Source organism: Bombus affinis, chromosome 2 (genome assembly GCF_024516045.1).
Source record: "Bombus affinis isolate iyBomAffi1 chromosome 2, iyBomAffi1.2, whole genome shotgun sequence".
NCBI lineage: Eukaryota > Metazoa > Arthropoda > Insecta > Hymenoptera > Apidae > Bombus > Bombus affinis.
This window is the reverse complement of record NC_066345.1, coordinates 16,491,178-16,513,313: the sequence shown is the minus strand read 5'-3', so window position 1 is coordinate 16,513,313 and position 22,136 is coordinate 16,491,178. Positions and strand designations below refer to the sequence as shown.

Below are 22,136 nucleotides of genomic sequence, written 5' to 3'. Positions count from 1 at the left end.
CGGCAAGAAGGAGCAACGGTGTGTATGTGGCGAGGTACGGTGAAGGTACCGAGACGGTATGCCGCGGCGATGCCCAGCCACGTAGCTAGCAAAGTAGTAGGTACGTAATGGGCAGTAGCCAGTAGGTGGCAAGGCTGCGTGACGAGGCGATTGCGAACCGTGACTAAAATATTTAAAAATATGTATCTTTCTGGCTGGACTGCCGTCCAGTTCCAGTTCCAGTTCCAGTCCGGGACTCTTAGTCGGAGACCACCGCATGCCGCTTCCTCGTCCTCACCCCCTTACCACGCCGTATTTATTTCGCGTTTCCTTCCTGCCGCGAGCTTGCCCTCGTGCAGCCGGAGGGCTGCTCGTGCTGCTGCTGCTGCTGCTGCTGCTGCCTCTTCGTCGCTGCAGCCCAACCACCTTTTCCAAACTGCCAGCCGTTTCCCACCTTGCTTTCGATCCCACCTTGAGAACGGTAAGTCGACTTTTCAGTCGACGCTTCTAACGTTTCTTTCCGTGCGTTCTGCGAAGGGTGTCATCAGCCGATTTACGAAGCGTAATTACGGAAACGCCATTCGCGAAATTATATGGGGCGAGACGCGAGGAAACGAATGCAACAAGAGGAAAGCGGGGAAACGCCGAAGAACCGGCAACCGTCGCCCGCTGCGATTCGCGCGTATCTCACGCCGGCTAGACACGTTAGATCGAGCCGCGGCAGGTGAGTTGCAACAACTGCAGGTTCCAACGTACAACTGCATCGGCCGGGGCCGGCGAGTGGTCGTGCAGTTCACCATACAGGATGACCTCAACGATCCGGGGCCCCGGCAGCCGGGTGCGAAATGCCGGCAAACGGTCGTGGCCGGGTCTGCGCGATGCATATTCATGATCCTTTTTTTTTTTTCTGATCAGCCATCGCGGGAAAGAGGAAGTGAGTTCTGCTGGGCGCAACGCGTCACCGCGCGTTAAGGACAACCCGCAGGGCACCGCGACGCGACAGGGCGCATACTAATCACCTCACCGATTTTAGAGACTTCCGACTCGCAACCGACTGTTTCTCAGGCTTCCTCGGCCTAACGCTATTCGAGATAATCTCCCTGTCGCTTCGATAAGCTCTTTCACGACTTTGTCGCTGTCCCTTTGCGCGTCGTTTCTTCGCGATTCCGAGTTAATAACACGCGAATCGACGTTTCGTTGCTATCCGACTCGAAGAATTGAACGAACGATCGTCTCTTTCCACGGTAAACGATCGTTTATTTTCTCTCCTGTCTTTCTCTCTCTCTCTCTCCCTGTCTTATATACTTCTATCTCTGATATACTTTCGAAATGTAAGCGCCATTCGAGACGATTATGCCGGCGATGTCGCGATCCTATGTAAATGCAGGGGCGGGTGAACCGCTAATGGGGCATTAAATAAAAATATTCATTGGCGTACGAGAGGACGGTGCACGGGGGCGCGGCTTACAGTTTTATGGAGCTTAATTGTAAGCGAAACGCGGCGTTACCGTTTCGCCCGGCCGAGGCATTAATTTAATTCGCGTCGTCTCGGATTCCCTTCCCGGGCCACGCGGCCGCGAGAATTAGTACGATAGTTCGAGAAAAATCCGTCGTTGTGCGCGTTCCTCGTTCGCCAAGTTTCTGAAAAATTAGCACGACCTTCTTCAAACGTTTCTCCAATTTGTATGGAATTTGTGCCGCGTGTGGGAGCACTTTTTAAAAAAGACGAACGCTCGTACGAAAGGAAACCGCGTCGAAAGATCGACCAAGAAAAGTCCGTAGATTTTTAACCGACACGCCGCAGAAAGGAGTGCGAAGGGTCAGAGGAAGAAACGTACCGTCTTCGTACCGGTAGCGGTAGCAGTTAGCGCCAAAATAAAATAAGGATGGAACGAAATGAAAGGCAGGAAAAATAAGTCGGCCCTTATCTCGTCCTCGTCCCGTTCCGTTTGGCCTATGCATATTCAGAAGGCACGTTGGACTCTCTTCGTCCCACCGCGTGCTCGGACCTATCTCCCACTTTGTCGCGCTCCCTCTGGCAACGTAAACTCTACGAGGCATCCCCGGTTCTCGTGTTTGGTACCACCGGCTGCTTCGTACCACAACCGACTCTATACTTACCTACGTCCGCCACCCGCTAATTTCTAGGCTTCCTTCTTTAATTGCACCGGCACGATAATAACACCGTGTTCGACCGTGTGTACATACATATATCCGTCTGTGGACGTAGCGAGCCCTGCGAGCCTTGCGCACGTCCGAGGCTGTGCGTCGGTTCTGCCCGTGAGCGTAGTATATAGTAGCAAGTGGGTATGTATGCACAATGGTATCGTCTAACGAGGCGACACCCACTCTCGCGCCCTCGCCACCGAGATAATCTTCATCGTCGCGCAATGTTCGACGAGACTCGTCGCGGCTCCTTTTTTTCTCGTCGTTAGACCGGAGCACGCGATTCTCCTTTTTACCCGGCGACGAGCCACTTTCGAATCGGACGCGCCGAAACTCGCCTCGCGGTGAGTCGACGTTCGTTCGTTGCGCAAAGTCGGACGCGGCCGAAGATCGCGACGCCTTGACCCGATCGGTGCGCAGCAAAGCAGAGCGAAGCGACGACGACGATTTGGCATGCGAGTCGCGTGTATTTTAGTGGAATAAGGTCGGAACCGGGCGACGCTCCTGCTCGAGGAGGTCGGGTATGGTATCGACGTTGCCGGACCCCGTTCGGCCCGACACAATGGCGCAGCGATCGTGTCTCTCGGAATGGAACGAAACGGAACGACTCTGCATTGTCCGCCGCCGTGACACGCGTCTTATCGCATTCTTATGACGCGCGTGACACGCGCTCTGCGCCTACTTAGAGAGCCGCGCGACCTTACTCGTGCCTTGGCTCGGGCACACGGTCCAGTCGATTATGGCCGTGGAAAACGGACCGGCCGATCGATCAAATCCGCGCACACCGCCGCTCTACCTGCGCCTCCGCCGCGAACGACTTCATTAGGAGAGACGCGCGCGTTACCGGATTCTTCGCGATTAGAAACTTTCCACTCGATCGTCCAACTATTCGCGCGTACCATACCGTTCGAGCGTATCGAAGACGCGTTCCACGCGATCGTTCCTTCCAAAACAGAGACGATCTTTCGTTTGCTGGACGGCTTTCAACGTCGACGCGTTACCGTCATTGGCAGCGAGAATCGATTACCTAGCAGTTTCACTGGTCGAGGTGGAGGCGCGATACCGTTAGGCACCAGCCTCGTTACCAAACTAAATGGACGAGGGTCAAGGCGCCGGGACGAATAGTCTTTGGATCGAGAGTCTTCTCTCCACCGCTAGCTGCTATTGCCAAGATCGTTTCAGGAAATTCTAACGCAGGCCAATGTTTTCTTCGAAGCGAGAAGGTTGAACGCAAATCGCGCCAGCTGAGAACGTTAAGAGCGTGCAAATAAACTCGAGCGTACGATCGGCCATGTACCAAAGATGATTGCCGAGCAACTCTGTACGGCGGCGAGGTAACTTCATCGAACGATACGCGTATCCTTTTGGACGAAGAAAATTGGCGCGTGTGGCAGCGGTCGATCCCGTTAGGCGCCGGCTAGGTCTAGGTAAACGGTAAACGCTCGTTCCACGCTACGTCGGAATGGATCAAAAAGTTGGATCGGTAGGGTGTCTATCGTGACGGATACCGCGTCGATTAACGATCGATGATCGAGAGTGGCGCGGTGCTCGGACAGATATCGAGGAAAGATGGGCGCGGCACGCGGCATTCCTCCTCGAAGAGCTCCGATGGCATTGTTCCATCGCGTCGCACCTCGATCACGCCTCTGTCACGTGGCCCACAATTCACGGGACGTGACTCCTCGTCCCTCTTCGACTGTCTACCAAACGACCGTCACACTTACACCGTAGCTGCCTCGACCAGCTAGTACATATTTCTTTTTTCTTTTTCTTCTTCTTCTTCTTCTTCTTCTTCTTCTTCTTATACTTCTCGCTCTTAAACGAATCGCCTGACAAAAATGCGCCTTGCGAGAGAGCCTCGGTTCGATTGGTTTTTCCGATGGAATACGAATCTTCTAACGGTGAACGAAGAGGAAGCGTGGAAAGGTCGAGAAAAGAGCGATGACTAGCCAAAAAGCGAGGAGACACCGATTACCGGGCAATGACTTCCGAGATTATATAATATATCGCGGTACTCGTGTCGTTCGAGTTTTAGCGGCTCCCGTTGCGTATTCTCGAACGATGGATATCGTTGTATCGCTTCTCGTTGATATTTTTCTGACTGTGGTCTGGCCGTGTCTAACGGCGAACGAACGGTGGAGCGTAGCGCGGCTCGCCGTGTAATCGGCGGCGTTCGTTCGTTCGTTCGTTCGTTCGTTCGTTCGCTCGCTCGCTCACCTGCCTCTCATTAGAAGCCTTATCGCTAATTAATCCCTACAGGAACGGCGTCACGGCTCTCGTGTCGTTGGTTGCCTCGCGTTTCCTCCCTCCTCCTCGTCTCGCCGTCGTTTCTGCCTATTATGGTTATACTTCCTGAACTCGTCACCTTACCTACCATCCTAGCATGGCGAACACATCCCCGGTGCGTGCAGGAATCGCGCAGACCGAGAGTCGCGTGTTTCTCCTTCCGAAACGAGGGGATAAGACCGTGCCTTTTGAGAAACGAACAGTCATCCTCCGTCTTGCGATAAATCTTTTCGTGTTCATCTATGGAAACGCTGCCCCCCGTTACGCTGGATTTAATGAACTCCGGAGTGGAAAGGCGAGCTTTCATGGAAAGTAAGTACGTACGCGGGTCCGCAGGAAGGAACTGGTCAATTAAAATTGCCGCGGAATCGCAATCTCCGCCTTGCTCCGAATCGAGCTTAACGCGACAACCTTTGATTATCGCGCGATCCCATCGGGGGGCCGACTCTTTTCCACGCTAATTAATAGACTTAACTAGTTTACGCCGTGTTACGTAGCCCCATCCACGGAAGCGGAGATACGATCGATGGAGCGTTCGTATCGAACGCCAGCCGAGAGTTAACAAACAAATAAGCGAGTTCGTTGCGTCGCTCGTTCCACCTGGATATCGACGTTTCGGAATTCAATCGAGGAGAATATATAGCATATTCGAGGGAAACACGGAAGACCGTGTGCCGGTGGTATCGCGCGTAACGATTCGCGCCGACGACGAATAGCTCGTGATTGCGCAACAACGATCGCTGCGGAATATCGTACGGGACAAAACGATGCCCGCGTCCGTGGAATTACGTAAAGAAGCACTCCGCGGGAGGCACGCGCTGCTGTCGCGCGACGTCGATCGTACACGTCCGATTCGTTCGGCCGTCCGGCGTGCGCGCCGATAACGCAGCTGGCGACATTTACAATAATGTATTCAGTCGATGTGTCAAGAGGACCGATCGTTGTTTCAGCTATCCGCAACGTTGTTAAGCCACTTAAGCCCTCGGCTATGCGACAGCTGGCATAGGTCAGTATCATTATCTCGCGAGGAACGAGAGTGAAACGACGAATCGATAGACGGACGTACGGGACATTAATAAACATGAAGAGGAGACCGCGCGAGGATCCCTACCAACCTATCAACTTGCTCGGAGTCTTCCCAGTTTCTCTCTTCTCTTCGCTTCTCGTCGCTTCTCTTCGCTTCTCTTCGCTTCCTTCGCTTCTCCTCGCACGCGTTATCGGCCACTTTCGCTCGATTCTCTCGCGATTTTTCTGCGAGTTCCATGCACGCGAAAAAATCTTGGATCGATCTTCTCGGGCAACTCGCACCGTGATACTTCGACATGGAAGGTATTTAGTGGGCGGTGAACCGGTAAAAGCGAAGCGATGGTTTCCGCACGCGTTCGCCGGCAGCCTGAGGTCGTGTCGAAGCATTTTTAAATCGATCGACACGCGATACCCCTCGAACAGCTGTTTTAGCGTGAGCCGGCGCCGATCGTGAAGCGTAATGGAGCGGTGCGCGTTACCTCGTAACGCGCGAAGGAAAGCGAGAAAAAGAAGAAAGGATCGAGGCGTGTGCAACCAAGACAAAGCCAGATAGTACACCTACCTACCGGTATAGGCGCGCGAGGAGAGCCGGCAACTTGTTAATTATTAATCAGCATGTTTAATTCATATTGCGCGCGCCAGCTGTTTGTTTCCTTGATGCGCGCTAAGGTCTTGTACTTACTCCACCGCTTAAACGTTACCGCAGGTAAGCATCGCGCTCCGGGTGCTTAGGAATTCTCTCTCTCCCTCTCACCGGCCACAACCTCCGCCTTCACCTTCTCCTCCTTCGCCGCCTCTATCTCGTCCCCCTTTTATTTTCCTCTCTTTCCTTTTCTTTCTCCGTTGCCTCTCCCACGCCATGCTGTTTACTATGTATCCGCTACGTAACGCGTTCTCCTCGTGTACATATGCACCTCGTGCATCGCGCAATCACAAGGTCGTCTCGTACACGAGCCTACGCGTGCACCTCTTGCCACTGGAATCACGTCGCCTCCGTCTTCCTTGTCTCTTCGTTGCTTTATCGCCTATTTTTCTATTTCTCCTCCTGCCAGCTTTTCCTTATTTCTCTCGGTATCTCCGTTCGCGAGATACTCGCGTTAGAAAATTGACGCGTCTCCGGCTCTTGGAACGTTACGACGCGGAACAAGAAAGTCTCGAGAACCGTATTCCGAACGCGACCGACACCGAGTCCGCGTAACGGCTTCGATAATCCGTGGCGAGCCTCGTTTCTCGCGCAACATCGGGTTGGACGAGGCTCTCTGTCTCTTTCACGACGTTCCTTGTCTCTTCTTCTCGCGGCAGCAGGGCTGTTTATGGGTTTATTATACGAGCGCGGCTCGAGAAGGCCGCTCGCTTCCACGGGGATGACGCGAAAGTCAGTGCCACGTCCGGATGATTCAGTGTCGTGAGCGTTGGCGTGCATACACGCGCGAGACCGAGCCCGGCCGCGGTGGATCGCACGCGAAAAACATCCCTCCACGACGGCTATGTCTAAAGCGCGGGCAGGGTCGTAAAAAAAATACCCACCGAGTGAAAATAAATCTAACCTCGGGTCGGCCAACTGTCGGGTCTCCCTTAGCGCGGAGTAATAGAAACGAATGGCCGTGAGAGGATGGAAGGGACCGAAAATGGAAACGACACCGGAATCTTACGTAATACGATGAACCTCTCGCGAACGAGAAATTTCTTCCGACGGGCATCGTTTGCCCGGACCAATCGACAGTTTGCGTCCAACATTTTCACGAACTTTGCATTTTTCATCGGGTAAGAGAAAGAAAATCGCATCGGATACTCGTGTCTATCGGCTGGTAGACGTAACGTACGAAAGGGGTTGAACGCATCTTCGTTTCCCGTATTAGCACCCAACTGCACAGCTATCCTAATCAGTAATCGCTCGAGTCGAACGAGATTCTTTGTCGAGAAGATGAAAAAGTCGGATATATATCGTACGTAAGATACGCTTGGGTTCCACGGCATTCATCCCCCGCTGGCTGGGGAGAAAGGAAAATGTTATTGAAGGATCGGGGCTGAAGCAAACGGAGGTACTCTGGAAAGCAGCGGCTAGAAGAGAGATGGTTACGAGGGGAGAGAAAAACGTAGAGGAGGAGGAGGAGGAGGAGGAGGAACGGAGGAGGGAAACAGCGGAGGTTGAGTAAGAGAAAGACAAGGGAACTGAGAAGCACAGTGGGTTTACCGCACTGCTACCACCCTTAGCGCGGTCTGAGTTCATTGCGCGAGTCATCAGTATCCATAAGCGATGAGTTACCCCTGGTTCCCTCTCTTTCTCTCGCCGTGCAACGTCGTGGCGTCGTAGTCGATGGAACGAAGGAAGGAAGGAAGGAAGGACGGAAGAACGAACGGACAGGCAGGCAGGCAGGCAGGCAGGCAGGCAGACAAGCGGACGGACGGATGAACGGAAGGAAGAAAGGTGGTGGGAAGGAAGAGGGATAGGTTAGGTTAGATGGAAAGAGGAGGGTGCTGGGGGTTGAGTCGGGGCACCTGGTTCGGTTGTTCCAAGCACTCCTCCTCTCTGCAGCCGGTGGCTGCCCCAGGATGCTGCAGCGAACGACGGTGGCTGGTTGCCGGTGTACACGGGAGGAGAGGACGAAGGCCGAGGACGAACAGTGCCGGCGGTGGGTGGTTGATTTTCTTAGGTCAACGTATAATGAAGCCACCGCGGAAGAGACGGGAGAGAGAGAAGAGCACGGACAGGCATCGTCCTAGACCAATCCCCGGGCTTCCTGGAGAACACCCCGTCGCGGGGGCGAGCCAACCGGCGACTTTACTTCCAGAAGGAGCCTTCCAGAAGGAACCTTCCGGATCGAGCGGCTTTCGATACGCTCCTTCGAACGACGATCCTCTTGCCTAGATTCTCTCGTCGCTCCTTCCTCCCCCAACCCCGCCGTAACATCCTGCCACCGACTCTCGCAACACGCTCGCGGCCAAACTTCGTAACGAATGGTCCGCCTGTGCACGCTTCGACGATTGAATTAAACGAGCTACATCGTTTCCACCGTGACCACGACTCGCGTTACTTGATCGAAGAAGCGATTAGATTCCAGCAACTTTAGAGTCAACCCCCCCCCCCTACCATCTCTCTCTGTCTCTCTTTTCTTTCTCGAGAACGCCTCGAGGATAACGCAAAAGGATCGACGACCGTCGAAGCGTAGCCGCGTCATACGTATCGAAGATCTTGGTGGATTAATCCTGCCAGAGAACGCCAACGACCAGGCAAATAAACCTCTCTGGTTTCTAGTCGCGTAGTCGTGGAACGATGGCCGGACGATGGTCCACAGCCCCGTCCAAGGATCGTCGAAAAGAAAGAACCGTGGGTTCGAAGGGAGGCGCGCGGAGGCAGGTGGCCGGTGAAAGTTGGTGTTCTCGGAGGCAAACGGGGCGAGATGGAAAAATTGCCTCGATGTAAAAACATGAGAATCGCTTCTCCGACGTCCACACTCGATAAAACGACCCCGGCCCAAGAGAGATACGTGCGATCCAGCGAACCGTACCAAGAGCACTCGGTCGAACACATTTACGAAGACGCGGATGCGACCGCGTACAAACGGATTCGATCGTTCGGTCACTTCCTTCTGTAGCGAATAGAAGAAGGGCGGACAGATAGAAGCGGGCGGAGGAGTGAAAGGGGGAGGGTGGGAGCTAAAGAGGGAGCGCGTGGAATCGAGTGGTCAGCTATCGAAACCTCCTACCAGCCGAGCACCCGTTCCACCCCCGGGGACTGGCTCCATCGGCCAATAATAAAAAATATACGATCTGTTGGCTCGCACACGGACGCAACGGACCGGTACACCGACGAGACTGGTCTCGGCCGAATTATACTTCGAGGCTGCTTCTAAGTGATCGCATTTCCACATAGACGAGCTGGTCCGATACGATATGAAAGACTGGTCGGTACCGTTATTGCCGCGTGGCCAGCGTGAGGGGGCTGAAAAAGGGCAGCTTGCCGCGCAGCAGGATGCCTCTGCAAACCGAGATCGAGGGTATCGTCGAACTGGATACTTTTCGGATTCTTTATGATCGCCGCCACCTCCCTTCGGAAAATTCGCGAAAAAGAAAAAAAGGAAACGGCACGATGAACGATCGTTCGTCGCAACAAAGTTGCGATATTCCTCTCTCTCTCTCTCTCACTCTCTATCTATCTATCTATCTATCTATCTATCTATCTTTCTCTGTATTTTGCCTTCGATCCGTGCGCGTTAACGGGAAATCTTGCTGCCGTAAAAGATATTTCTGTTATTTCGACAAAGATGAAGGAGCAACGAGTGCCGGCGATTATTTACGTCGAAGTAGTTTTCAGGAGAAAAGACGATTAAGCAGCGGCGGGAAGAGCGCGCGAATAATTACGAGAAATCTATCATCGAGCTCCCCTTGGTCGAGCGCGAGAGCGTAGAGGGCAAACTTAACGAAAGAAAGATGATCCATTCGTCATAATATAAAAATGGCCGTGACAGCGTTATCTGTGGCCATTTCCTGCAGCCGTACCGTCGACTCCCCCCGGTCTCACTTGTCACTATACCGGAGGTAATGATCATTACCCGGGGTTTCGATCCCCGCCAAGGGTACAGCCAGGCCGAGAGGTACAGCAACCCCGAGCGAAGGAGCAAGACCGCGAGAAAGCGAGACGAGAAAGCAAGTCGAAAGGAAAAAGAACGAGAAGGGTAGGTAAGAGGGTGGAAAGTAAAAGACGGTGATATAGACTCGATTCTCCAGGCTGTTTCCCCTCGCTGCGCGCTCTCGCTCTCCTCTCTTCGCCGCATCAGCCATGGGTGGGACAAGATGGCCGTTGGTAGAACTTGTCGGGGCCCGGTCGGCTTTATGTGTCGTAATAAATGGTAATTTAAAACAGCGAGAACTAACAGTTTCTTTCTTTATTTCTTCGCCGTTGCTTCGTGCTCCGGAGGCATCCAGAGACCACCCACACGCGCTCTACACGAGGCAAAGACACGAGGCGCGAATATACGTACGTGGCCCGGCCACAGTGGGGTAGTTTTCTTGGTAGGTGGTAAAAGGAGAAAGCCTCGCGATCCGCCAGGATCTCTGATAGAGGGTGCAAGGGGCTGGACGAGAGGCGCTGGCTTTCTCGCCTCCGTATACCGCCCCAAGAGCCGTGAGCCAGCCAGTCAGCCAACCTACCCACGTAATATAAAGAGATATGTGCCACGGAATAGCATTACCATTAGGAGATATAGTTTAGCGAAGCCACCGGATGAAATGAGATACTGCGACTGAATCATGCATGAAGCGAAGGTGCGATTCGCCACCTTCTTGTACGGCTACCCTTCCCTGCTGTATCTACACCTACGCTGGATCATCTAGAGGGCTATCTGCTCGTTTCGTTCCACGTCGATCTCTTCTTCTTCCTCGTCCGCGGATCTTACTCCGCTTCTTTCGGTTTCGCTGGTAGCCTCTACACGGTCTCCGTGCTTTGGTTTTTCCTTTCCTTACCATTCCTTTCCTTTTCCGCCCGCGTCCCCGCCCTCGTATTTCGCCCGTGTTTCGCTTTTCATCTCGCGCCACTCTTCGACCGATCACAACCTCTTTTTCGCCGGTTCACCTCGCCTCTTTTTCCTCGCAGCCCCGATGAGAAAAGTGAATATGCCGTGGTATTCAAATGGCAGCCGTGCGACACTTTATTAAACGCGCTATTTGCATCGCCGACACCCCTTCGTCGCCCACCCATCCTATCTCGATCGAGACTCTTTTTCACAGAGACCCGCCGTCAAACTACCCTCTAAACCACTGATTAAAAAATCGACAGAAAGCTCTTGCTCTCTTTTCGCCGCTAGTTGAAAAACTTTGCCCCGTCGTAGAAACGCGCAGGATCTATGAAAGGTAGATTAGGGCGCGACGCAAAAGAGTCCTCGGAGTGTGTCGCGGTCGACGCAGGGAGATATTACGCGGAAGCGTTTCGGTAGAACAGTGACTGCACGGGGCGCGCGTGTACACATTATGCTAATTTGTCTTTTAATCTCGCGTCCTGCCACCAACGTTACACCCTCTTTTCCCGAGCGAGGCCGAGTCGTTGCTTTCTCGTCTGCTAGATTACAATCTGCGTAGATTGCGTGCTATTTACTTGCCGGCAACGCGTGAGTAATTTAGCCTTTTTATAACCACCAACGCGAGATTGTATTTTGTAGAACCGCGTTGGAGCGGTTGTACCTTCGAGCCTTCTCGTAGATGCCCGAGAATTCTCGTTAAATCTCGGTTGACGGCGACCGGGACGTAGCTCTCCGGTAGGTAGCTCGAAGGGAAAAGAAAGCCAAGAGTCACGGAACTACGGGCAAAGTACATTCGTCATCCAACGTGCGATCAAGGTGGATTTGGTTCTGCGCAGGCAAAAGGACGGAAAGCGTCGGCAAAGAAAAGAATGCCGAATCAGGACCGGAACGAAGTAGGCGGGAAAAGCAGATGGTGGTGGCGACACCGGTGGTGGGAGCACTTATGCATTTATGCATTCATATTTCCGTGGTCTCTGCTCTCGAGACGAACCGTAAGAAGTCGTCCTCGTCGTCTTTCGCGGAGAGCTCTGCCGCGCGACAGCGATGAGGAGGGAGGCGGCGGCGAAGATGACGACTAGGCGCGCGATGGTACCACGCCACCATGCGAGAAGAAAGACGAGTACCACGTAGAAACGACAAAGAGAGAGAGGAAAGAAGCGGTGGGCGTAAAGTTGCTCCGGAATAATAATACAGACAGCTCGTGCCTGCTCGAGGAAAAAATCTGAATACATGAAACGTAATGACGAGCCGAGTGTGGGCCTCTCTGTGCCGTCGCAGCCATTTCGGAGATGTCTGTATCCTTTTAAAATACAAGTTTCCGTTCTTTATCGATCGAACTTTGATCCCTTGAACTCATCGATCTCCCTAACGATCTATCGAATCGTCCGTGCTTGCGTCCAAAAGACGTTCTCGTCGATCGTCGTGCGAAAAGCAGTCGCCGCTCGTGTTCATCTTCACGAGCCGAAAGAAGTATGATTTTTCAAGAAATTCGGAGTTGTCCCCTCCGTGGATTAATTCTGCGATTACGTTCGAAATGGTAGTAGAATTTTTGCATTTTTAAAATACCTAGTTTAATAGTTTAGCTGGCCCGAGGCAACGTTTTCTGAAATTAGAGTCGACGTCGGCTAAAGGCAACTCCGACGGCGACTTAGAAGAAGGTGAAAGTGTAAACAGTACGGTATGTGAATGTTGTAAACGAAGGAAATTACAGGAATAAAGGGAAGGAAGGATGAAGGAGACAATAAGGAAGGAAGGAAGGAAGGGTGGAAGGAAGGAAGGAAGGAAGGAAGGAAGGAAGGAAGGAAGGAAGGAAGGAAGAAGGAAGGGCGCCGTCGTAGCCCGGGTACCCGTGGCTCCGCCTATCGGCGCGCCGCCTCGCGGTGGTGAATACATTTAGCCTGGTTAGTTTACAAATGAATACAGCGATTGAAGCAACTTATAATATCAATGTACTTCAGGCCGTCTCGCTCGCACGCCGGGCGCCACCCCTTGCGGGCATCTCGCTTCCACCCACTCTCTCGCGGGGTTCCATACAGAATGGCCATATTAACTTGATAATTAGCTCGGTTATACGACTTGCAGATGAGGAAAGACTCGGGACGGACGTCGGCTACCCCTACCAGGAGTGGTGCCAGTGTTCCTTGCTCTGCTCCCTATGCTATGCTCGACTCGGCCCAGCTCCTCGTCGCTCGTAGGATGGATATAGAACCCTTAGTTCGTATTCCTCTCCCTGTCTGCCAGGAACCCCGGTGTGCTCTCTCTGCTGGCTAGCTGCGCGTTCACGCCACGTTCCGCTCTTCCTTCGCCCGTTTCCCGTGGTTGCTCGAGTCGCGGAAATCGACTGCAGTCTACTCGAGTCTATTCGAGTCTATCCGTTCGAACCGCTCAGTGAAAAATCTAAGTGGCTCTGGTCGTCTTGGTCTGTGCATGGTGTTGGTGGTTCCAAGGTGTACGTCGGAGATCACGTGTCTAGCGCACGTCGAAAGAGTCACGTGCTTGGTCGCCGCGCCGACATCCGGAGGATCTATCTGTTCGACTGAATCATAGCGATGGTATCCCCTAGCGGGAAGACGGACGAACACGGAAGGTAGGTGAAGACGAACGGGAATCGCTGTGTACGATTTTAGCTATCGCCGCCTTTCGAACTTCGAAACTAAGAGAAAAGACGGCGATCGCGAGTGCGCTGCGCGCGGTAGTCGTCACGGTAGACGAAGCGGAGAAGCGGACTAGGTGGCGCCTTGAAGAGTCAAAATGGCCGCAAAGAGGAACACGAGAGAGGAAAAGAGAGAGGTAGAGGGAGAGTGAAAAGGGGGAGAAAGAGAGGCAGGCAGATGATCGGTGGCGAAAACATCGCAGTGCCGTCGCGCCACGTCGCTTTTCGTCTCGTCTCGTCTCGTCTCGTCTCGTCTCGTCTTGTGGATAAGTCGGCTCGAGCGGAGCCGAGTCGAGCCGAGCCGAGTCGTGGCCCCGTGTCCTCAAAGAGATCGCGCGAAGGCCTTCTCGTCTTAGCGCGGAGCGCGGATCAGGAATACAAAGTACGCTTCGTTGAGGCGCATTCCGGGAGATGACTGGCATTGAAAGCTGCCTTTGGGGCCGCGCCTGCTTGCTTGCCTCTCCGTCTACGACCGGAATACAGAGGATGGCGGCCATATTAGGCCTCACCTCCTTCCACCGCCTCCTCCTTTCTTCTCCTGCTCCGTCCTCCTGCCTCCTAACCTCGACTCTTCTCGCCGGATCGCCCATCACCGTTCTTCTCCTCCAGACTTTTCGCAGTAAATACTCTCGTATCGAGTTATCCAGCCGCGAGACGCGACATCCACTCGACCACCACGCGGACACCTCTATCGAAGAGACCTGGCGTGTAGTTTGGCCGAGCGATCGAGCGCGTTGCCGAGAGCGCGCGAGGCCTATTCCCAACGAGCGATCGTTCCTTCCACTCGATTCCCCGAGACCATCGATAGAATCTTCCGTTCGAATATTACGACTAATCGCTACCTGTCGTCGCGTTCTCTGCTCGTTTCGTACCTCGCAAATGATGGGTTCTAGACGCTTCGAACCTTGTGGATTTATCGCAAAGGTGTCTACCGCGTTATATCCGTTCCGGTTACCTGCTATTACGTTGCACCTGCGCACGCGAGCACGCCAACCACTCTTTGCTTTTCTGCTCTTCTTACGTTGCACACGAGTCCTCGCAGGATTCCTCGACGTCTATGTTAAGCAGAGAAACGATACTGTTGTATCTATAGCAAAGTTACGAGAGGAAGAAGGCATATCGCGAGAACGGAGACGAAGGAAGGTCGCTCGAAGGCGGACCGCACGGTGCGGTGCGATGCGATACGTACATACGTGCCGTCACGTACGCGACGAGGTTTTTACTGAAATAAAATCTAAATAAAGCGACGGCACCGTACACAGCGATGCGCGGCTGCCACAAATTGTGTTCCCATGAACGCCGGTTTGCCGGCTCGAACCCGTGAGAGACTTTGCCCCGTTTCATCGTTACGTTCCCGGTATCGACCACCGAGACTCGTGTCCTGCTCGATTCACCAACCAGACGTTCCTTTCCTACTTCCTATCTTTTTTCTGTATTCTTTTTTTTTCTTCCTCTCGCTTTCCGAACGAAACGACTCGAAAGAAGGTGTTAATTAGCCATCAAGGACATCGAAGAGATCGACCGATTTGTCGGACATGGTCGGATCGTGTCGGCGAAGAATAGCATGACTCGGTGGAACATCCTCGTAGGTCGTAGATCCTCGTTCTCGTCCTCGTACGACGCTGTGACCCGTATCGAGCAAGGTCGGAAACAATCGTTAGCCGGAGCAACGAAAACGAGGCTGTCCGGCAATAAATTCGGTCGCGGAGTTATCGAGGATAAGAGGACGGGTACCAGGGTGCACGGTAACACCTGCCCAGTGTGGGTGCCACGCGGAGGGCAAAGAAGCCGACGAAAATAATGTATGCACCCCAGTACGCACAATGGAAACTCGAAGAGCGAAGCCACCTGAGCCTGCAGGCGGACGCGGGAGCGTCATTCGAGCCGGCTGTTTGGTACTCACGCCTTCCATCGGCCGCTGTTGCAACCGACGCCACAGCCAGCCTAATTATTCCCGCAATTTTTCTTACGCTCGAGAAACACGATCCTACGAGTTACGATAATTGCGCGAAATTACCCCGCCACGCTTGTATTTTCTCGTGATAGCGCGTTATCTAGCCTGCACCACGGTTCCGCAACCATCGTCACGACCCTCCAACGACTTTTCGCCGTCTTTGGATCGAAATATCGATCGCTGGCGGATCGAAGAGGGGAAAGCCATGGGAATCGTCCGGGCAGGTTTACGGCATCCGAGAGCGAGACGAGGAACGCGAAACGAGGCAGCGAAACGAAAAAGAAACCGCGGTTTCGGTGGAACGTTCGATCGCGCGGCGCAAGGACAAACGAGCCGGATTGCGGGAAACTGTAATAACTCGGGCTAAAACGTAGTTATCGTTGCCGGGCTGCCGTGATTATTTTCATTACGGTACGCGAGCGATCGCTATCTACGGCTTCCCACTGTAGTCCGCGCGGCAGAACCGGGGCTTAGATTTCATGTTTTTTCTTAATGATTCGAGCAATTAGCCACGCTGAGTGCTCTGACTTCTCGTTCCAGCTCGCTCCTTCGCGTCTCCTCCCCTTCCTTTTGCTAGCCGACTACTCTCCTCGGTTTCCCGGACCTTCGCGCTAAGGGCGAACCACGCGAAAAAAGGAAACGATCGTGCCCCCGAACTATTACTTTGTTTACCGCCACTGTTAATTAAAAGGTACGTCGGTTAACCGGATTACACGATATCTTTGCTCGCCGACCTTCCACGGTTTCCCGCGTAAAGTCTCTAACCTTCTCGCGGCCTGATCCTTGGAAAAATAACCTTTCGTTAGCCGGCGAGGTTGTCGGAAGGGGGGTGTTGTGCGCGAAATTTCATAACCGCCGCGATATCGAGGAACGACGCGAAAAAGCCGAGGACGCGGGAAAAGGGACAAAAGAAGCTCGGTAGAAACGAAGAAACGAAAGGACCGGGCCGCATTTGCGTATTGTTATGTTAACGGCTGGGTAAAGTAACAATCGGCACAGGCACAATAGCGAAATCCTCGTTGAAAAGAGAGAAGGGGTTTCGTAGACTGAAAATGGAGAACTGGAAGAAGGTAGGGGAAGCTGCGAGCAACGGAGAATCTGGAGGAGAGGGTGGAGGCGTTATCGCATTATCGTATTGCGGCGCCTCGCTGCCGGGGACTTGCTTTGCCCTTACGTAAATTCCTGCAAACAAAGATTTACACCGATACAAGCGAGCCTTCGTTGGAGCGCGCAACAGCCTCCATCCCCTCGTCATTCTCGTGAAATCTCGGCGAGCAGACGACCGAGGAAACGGCAGATCGTCCACGACGCTCCTTCCCTTTCATATTCCTCGTTTCCATAAGAATCTAGCAGCGCAGACGATTCCTTTGTTCGTTTCTGTCACCGAAAACCTTACATTTCCGAAATTCTGTCTCCGTCGCTGACCGTTTCGATCGCGCGTCCAAATTTCTCGGCCTCGTCGCGACGCTCTTGCACACGCGTCGTCGAGAAGGTGAACGAGCGACCTGGTTTCGTCGCACGACCAAGTTTCCGGCCTCCGGAAAACGCCAACGTAACGAAAGGTAGACGATCGAGTCTCGCGCGGCACGTCGTCCACGTTGATCAGCGTCGAGCGTCGTGCAGCAAGCAGTTCCCAGGCCGAGTAAAAGGTGTGCAGGTAGTTTTTCAACAGATAACCACCACAGGGTGAAACGTGCACACAGCCCCTATGGTAAGAGGGGTGGGCCTAACGGAGGAGAAAGAGGAGGAAAGGACGGAGGACAGAGTGGCGAACGGTGGCGGGTCATGGGTGGGTGGTGAATATGCAAATGTAATTGATATTACTTTTTAAATATTCCCCACTCTCCCCGGCAAAGCGGCCACCCGTCTGTTGTTCGTTCGCCTGCAGCAGAGGGTGCGCGCCCAGCTTTATACACTCTTACTCTAAGTGCCTTTTACCCCCGTGTCCCAGCACCCCCTTTTCTCCGACAAGGCGCGCCGCTACCCCACCTCTTCCTCCACGAAGGTAATTAATAGGCTCGAAGATCTACTACGAGATCAGAACGGATAACGGGCGAACGGCTATCGTTACAAGTGGACCGTAACGAATTATCGCGTTGGTAAGGGCTGCGCGATTTGTTTCTTTTCTCCTTCGGTTTAATCGCCTTGTTTTTCTACCTCCTGTTTCTTCGTTCTGCCGTGCCCACGCTGCCTGCCATTTCGAGTTCCAACTGCAAGCGCCAACTGCAAGCGCTTTATCAACGATTATTCGATGTTAAACGATCCTAACGCGACAAACATATTATCCGATTTTTCCGTACGATTCGTCAAACGCCGCCGTCCCTCTCCGGTAACTGATCTAATTTCAACTGGTGACGGAATCTACCGGATTACCATACATTAATTTGCCCACACTGGCCAATGAATTTATTAGTTAAATGCATCGCATTGCCGGACCGCTAATTACAATTTATGACGCAATAATAGACTAGTCGGATAATTGTCCGACAAAGCGTAAACGGGCATCCCGACAAAAACCATCGAAGCGAATCGACGAGAACGAAATAGCCGATTATCGCCAGTTTCCTACGGGTCCGCGTTTTCTTGGATTCGTCGGTTCGTTCGTTCGTTCGTTCGAAAAGAGAAACGGGCCGATCGAGCGCGCGTTTTTCGTCCACCTCTTCCAATTATTTGACGTTCTACTTAACGGTCGCTGTGCGTATTTTCTTAAGGGAGATTTATGGAGAACGAAGACGCCACCGGTCCCTACATAGGCTATGGCTATGGCTATGGTATCCCGACGCGATTTTACGTACGAACAAGTCCCCGTATAAAAGAACGTCTGCACCCGTTTCGGCCCGAGGAATTCCAGCGGCGGGGCCGCCTCGGTGCACCGTTAAATTAATGTCCACGCTTGCCACTCGCACCTTTCTTACCAGCGAATTCCGCTCCAAGGTTTATATCTCGGATTCGTGATGAATCGCGCCGGTCAAACGATTATTTAAGGGTCTGTACGCCGAGCAGGAAACTCGCGCTCGCGCCCCGGCCTGTCCGTGCACGGCTGGCTCTTTCTCCTTGGGATTTCGATGCGGTTTCGTTGAAAAAGAGAAAGCATCGAATCGATCGCTTTTCCCTCGATGCAATTTTCATCGGAATTACGTAACGGTAGGTGTTGGAGCCGCGTTCGTGCCACGAAATCGTTTTCGCCTGCCGTTACGTTCGATTCGCGCGTTTCTTTCGAGAGGGAAGCGAGGAAAGGTTATAGAATGGCCTAGAGAAATATCGCGGTTACCGCAAAGACCTTTAGGAGTCTGCGTATTATTACGAAATGCCCCGACGAGCGTTATCGCGTCAGGTATAATAAGGAACGCTGCGTACCGGTTTAACATCCATTCACGCAACCATAAAAATAATCGCCGTTTTTGCTTTTCATTCGCTGCGAGCATATTCATTAAGATTTACGATACTACGAGAGCGGACGAATAATTAGCCGTGAATTTGTGTGCATCGCGGCACGCGTTCCCGCAGCGATGTTTGCAAGAATCCGACAGTCGATTCATCGGTGACGATGATGCATCCTAGCCTCGAAAACCGATTATCCTTGCCAGCTGGAGCTTTGGCTTTTGGTTGCGGCGCAGCGATTAACGCGGCTGGAAAGTCGATTGTCTTTAAAATAGACGCGTAACACGGTCTCTGAAATATTCTTTGTTATGTAAAAACGCAAAACAGTGCGTGGCTTTCTCATTAACGTCAGACAGCTGCATAAAAGTTGAAAGCAATGTCTTAGAGCGGTGATTGAATAGTCGGCGATTTGCACGCGTTGAGAAGCGGCACCGAGGGATTCCCATTGCGCGAGTTCTGCTTCTGACTCCAAGGCAAATGGTAGCGATTGAATTCATGAACTCATGCAAATGTGAGAGCAACCGGTAGACTAATCACCGATGCGCTAATAACGTGCTCGCGCTCGTGCCCGCGCTCCTTTTACTTAATGACTCGTAGCCCCGGCTGAACTTGCGCTCGATCAGCCTGACGGATCTGTAAAATCGAAAGTATTACGAATAGTTCGCGGTTCGTTTGGTCGCTGCTGCAAGGTTAGTTACGCGTCGTTTGATCAACGGGCTGGATCCTGGCCTGTTGTTCGTCGCCGGGCCGCCTCGGTCGAGTCGAGTTATCGCGAGTGCCGGACAAACAAGCTCGCAAATACGAAAGAGATGGTAACGGGAAAGGGCGGCGAGTGCGTAGGAGGGACGCGTGTCGCGTAAGCGACGCCCGACACCCGACGGACGCCATCGCCACCGCCATCGCTATCGTTCCGCGCCGCTTTCTTTCTACTCGCACGCTGCTCCCGTAATTATCGGGCTTCCTGTCGCTCTGCTTCAAAATGGTGGATTATCTGGCTAACCTGCGAGGGGATCGTACCAACGGCTTCCTGAAAACTGATTGGGACGACGAAAACTTTCGTTCGTTCGTCGACCGGAACCATCGACGAAGCTTGCTCGCCTCGTGAAACAAGCAAGACCGATGGACTCGACGTCCTGTCGCTTGGGAGCGTCCGGCGGCGACGATACGATGGCCGCGAATTCGAAGCGGTGCGATTCGCGTGCGATTACGCGGTTTGCGTCCACCGCAAAACGAAACGAGTCGAAACGAATGGAAACGAAAGGACGCGGTGCGACGCGACACGGAACAACGAAGGAGAGTGGAGCGGAGAAACGGGGAGAACGAGGGAAAGAGGCGGGAAGAGCGGCGAACGCACGTACGCGGTCGTAGCTAGTTGCGTGCTGCGAGTAATTACCGGGTTCCCCGTGGTAACGCACCAGCGATGGCGGATCCCCCTGAATCCCGCAGGCTATAGGCATTCGGGCATTCGGCCGACGACACGGCCACGGTGTTCCCGTCACACCGGTGGTTTCAACGCCAATTAAACACCCGCTTGTCAAGGAGACGCCGAGGGAGGGGAAGCGACGTCGACCGATTCTCCGTGGCCGGCCCGATTCGGTGTCGCACGCGATACCCCGCGCACCGTTTCGCTCCCTCGACGTATCAACGTCCCTTATTACCATCCACGCGACGCCGCGACCTTACCCTTCCTCCTTCTTTCGAAAATTCCTCGAAAGTGCAGCCGCTTCTCGGCGATATTTTTCGCGTCGTGGCTCGGTCGCCGCTTGCTCTGGAGAAGTCGACTCGACCTGGATTCCCGCTGCCAGAGGCGCAGTTACACCGATCGTAATTAAAAATACGCGCGGTGCGTGTGCGTGTGCCGGAAAAATAAAATTCTCGGCGAACGGTTTGACAAATGCGCTTTCCACGAGACGTATATCGGTCGGCTGGCACGCTGGTCGAGCGCGTATCGTCGAATCGCCACGCACCTGCGAGTTCCTTTCGCGAGAAGGAACAGGAATAATTGCGGATGCATGTAGGTCGCGGCTAACCAACAATAAGCGATAGTGAAAACGTATTCTGTGCGTGCCACGATAACGAGTAAAACGCGGTGCGAGCACGCTGTTGCGTCGCTAATTCTAGCGAAACTCGCCTCTTTAAACGCCTTACTTGCCAGCCTCTGCTCTAGAAACGCCGAATTCCAGGCGAAGCGAACGAAATCGAACGGTTGTCGTTATTGGTCGGGCGATTTGGCGAGCTTTCGTACGGAGATCGATAATACGACGTTGGCAACTTCGTTGGAGCTAACGGTAACGTTGTCGAAATTCAAAAACGGCACGAGGTTACGAAAATACGTTTTATCGGGCGCTTAATGCGCGTTTAGTTTTGCCGATCAACCTCGTGACGTATCTCGACCTTGGTCGATTCGAATTCTCGTCGGAAAATATTATAGCCGACGAGACGTTATCTAAAACGGGCGTCAACGCGGATCAACAGTATCGACGATACTGTCAAAGCGCAATTTATTTTCCGGTCTGATAACGAGTAGTAATCAGGCCGTTACAAATTTCTGACATGTACGATAAGAATTAGAGCGGCATTGGCGAATTAACAGAAGGAAAAAGCACGTGTGGATCCGACGGTGGAGAGGAAAGAGGCGAAGAAGGCGGAGGAAGAGGAGGAGAAGGAGGAGAGGATCGCGAAAATAGCAACGGAACCAAAGAGTTTCGGACGTGGAGGACGTTCCGATAAATTAGTCTAAAGCGGAGGGTGAAGAAGGGAACCCTTCTCCCTCCTACGGCAATCAGCCCCCCGTGGCTTTGGTAACGACGGTTCAACGCCAGTTTTAATCACGTGGCAGTCATGGGGTGCCCTTGCTATCACCCATGGGGCCATTTCATTGAAACGGTCGCTCGCGCTCGATCCTCGACTGCTTTATTAGCTCTATTCGTGTATTCCATTCAGCTTCTTATCTAAATGGAGCCCATTGGTTGTTGCTTCGAGTTTCGTTCAACGGTTTTACGAATCGTCGGGAATCTTTACGAGAATCGAACGATCGTGACAGTGATTCGATGATCGTAAACGTGGCTACATCCGGCTACGACACGGTTTTAGATTTGTTCGACTTTCGGCAAAAAGAAACGAATACCGAATGGTTGGTCAGACGCGGGGTTTAGATGATATCTGTAATCGTAAA

The 22,136-nt window shown here is 53.1% G+C and overlaps 1 protein-coding gene across 7 annotated transcripts in view; it reads left to right on the top strand.

Moving 5' to 3' along the window:
* The window catches only part of LOC126928691 (uncharacterized), a 238,600-nt gene that overhangs the window by 174,177 nt on the left and 42,287 nt on the right, over positions 1-22,136 (top strand). The window contains exons 2-3 of one of the 7 annotated variants that reach the window (XR_007716898.1): positions 11,810-12,874; positions 13,056-13,560. The exons of 5 other annotated variants lie outside the window; for them this stretch is intronic. The gene's annotated coding sequence lies outside the window, so the exon portion shown is untranslated. The remainder of the gene's footprint in view (positions 1-11,809; positions 12,875-13,055; positions 13,561-22,136) is intronic. One more of the 7 variants, XR_007716901.1, reaches the window with a different exon arrangement.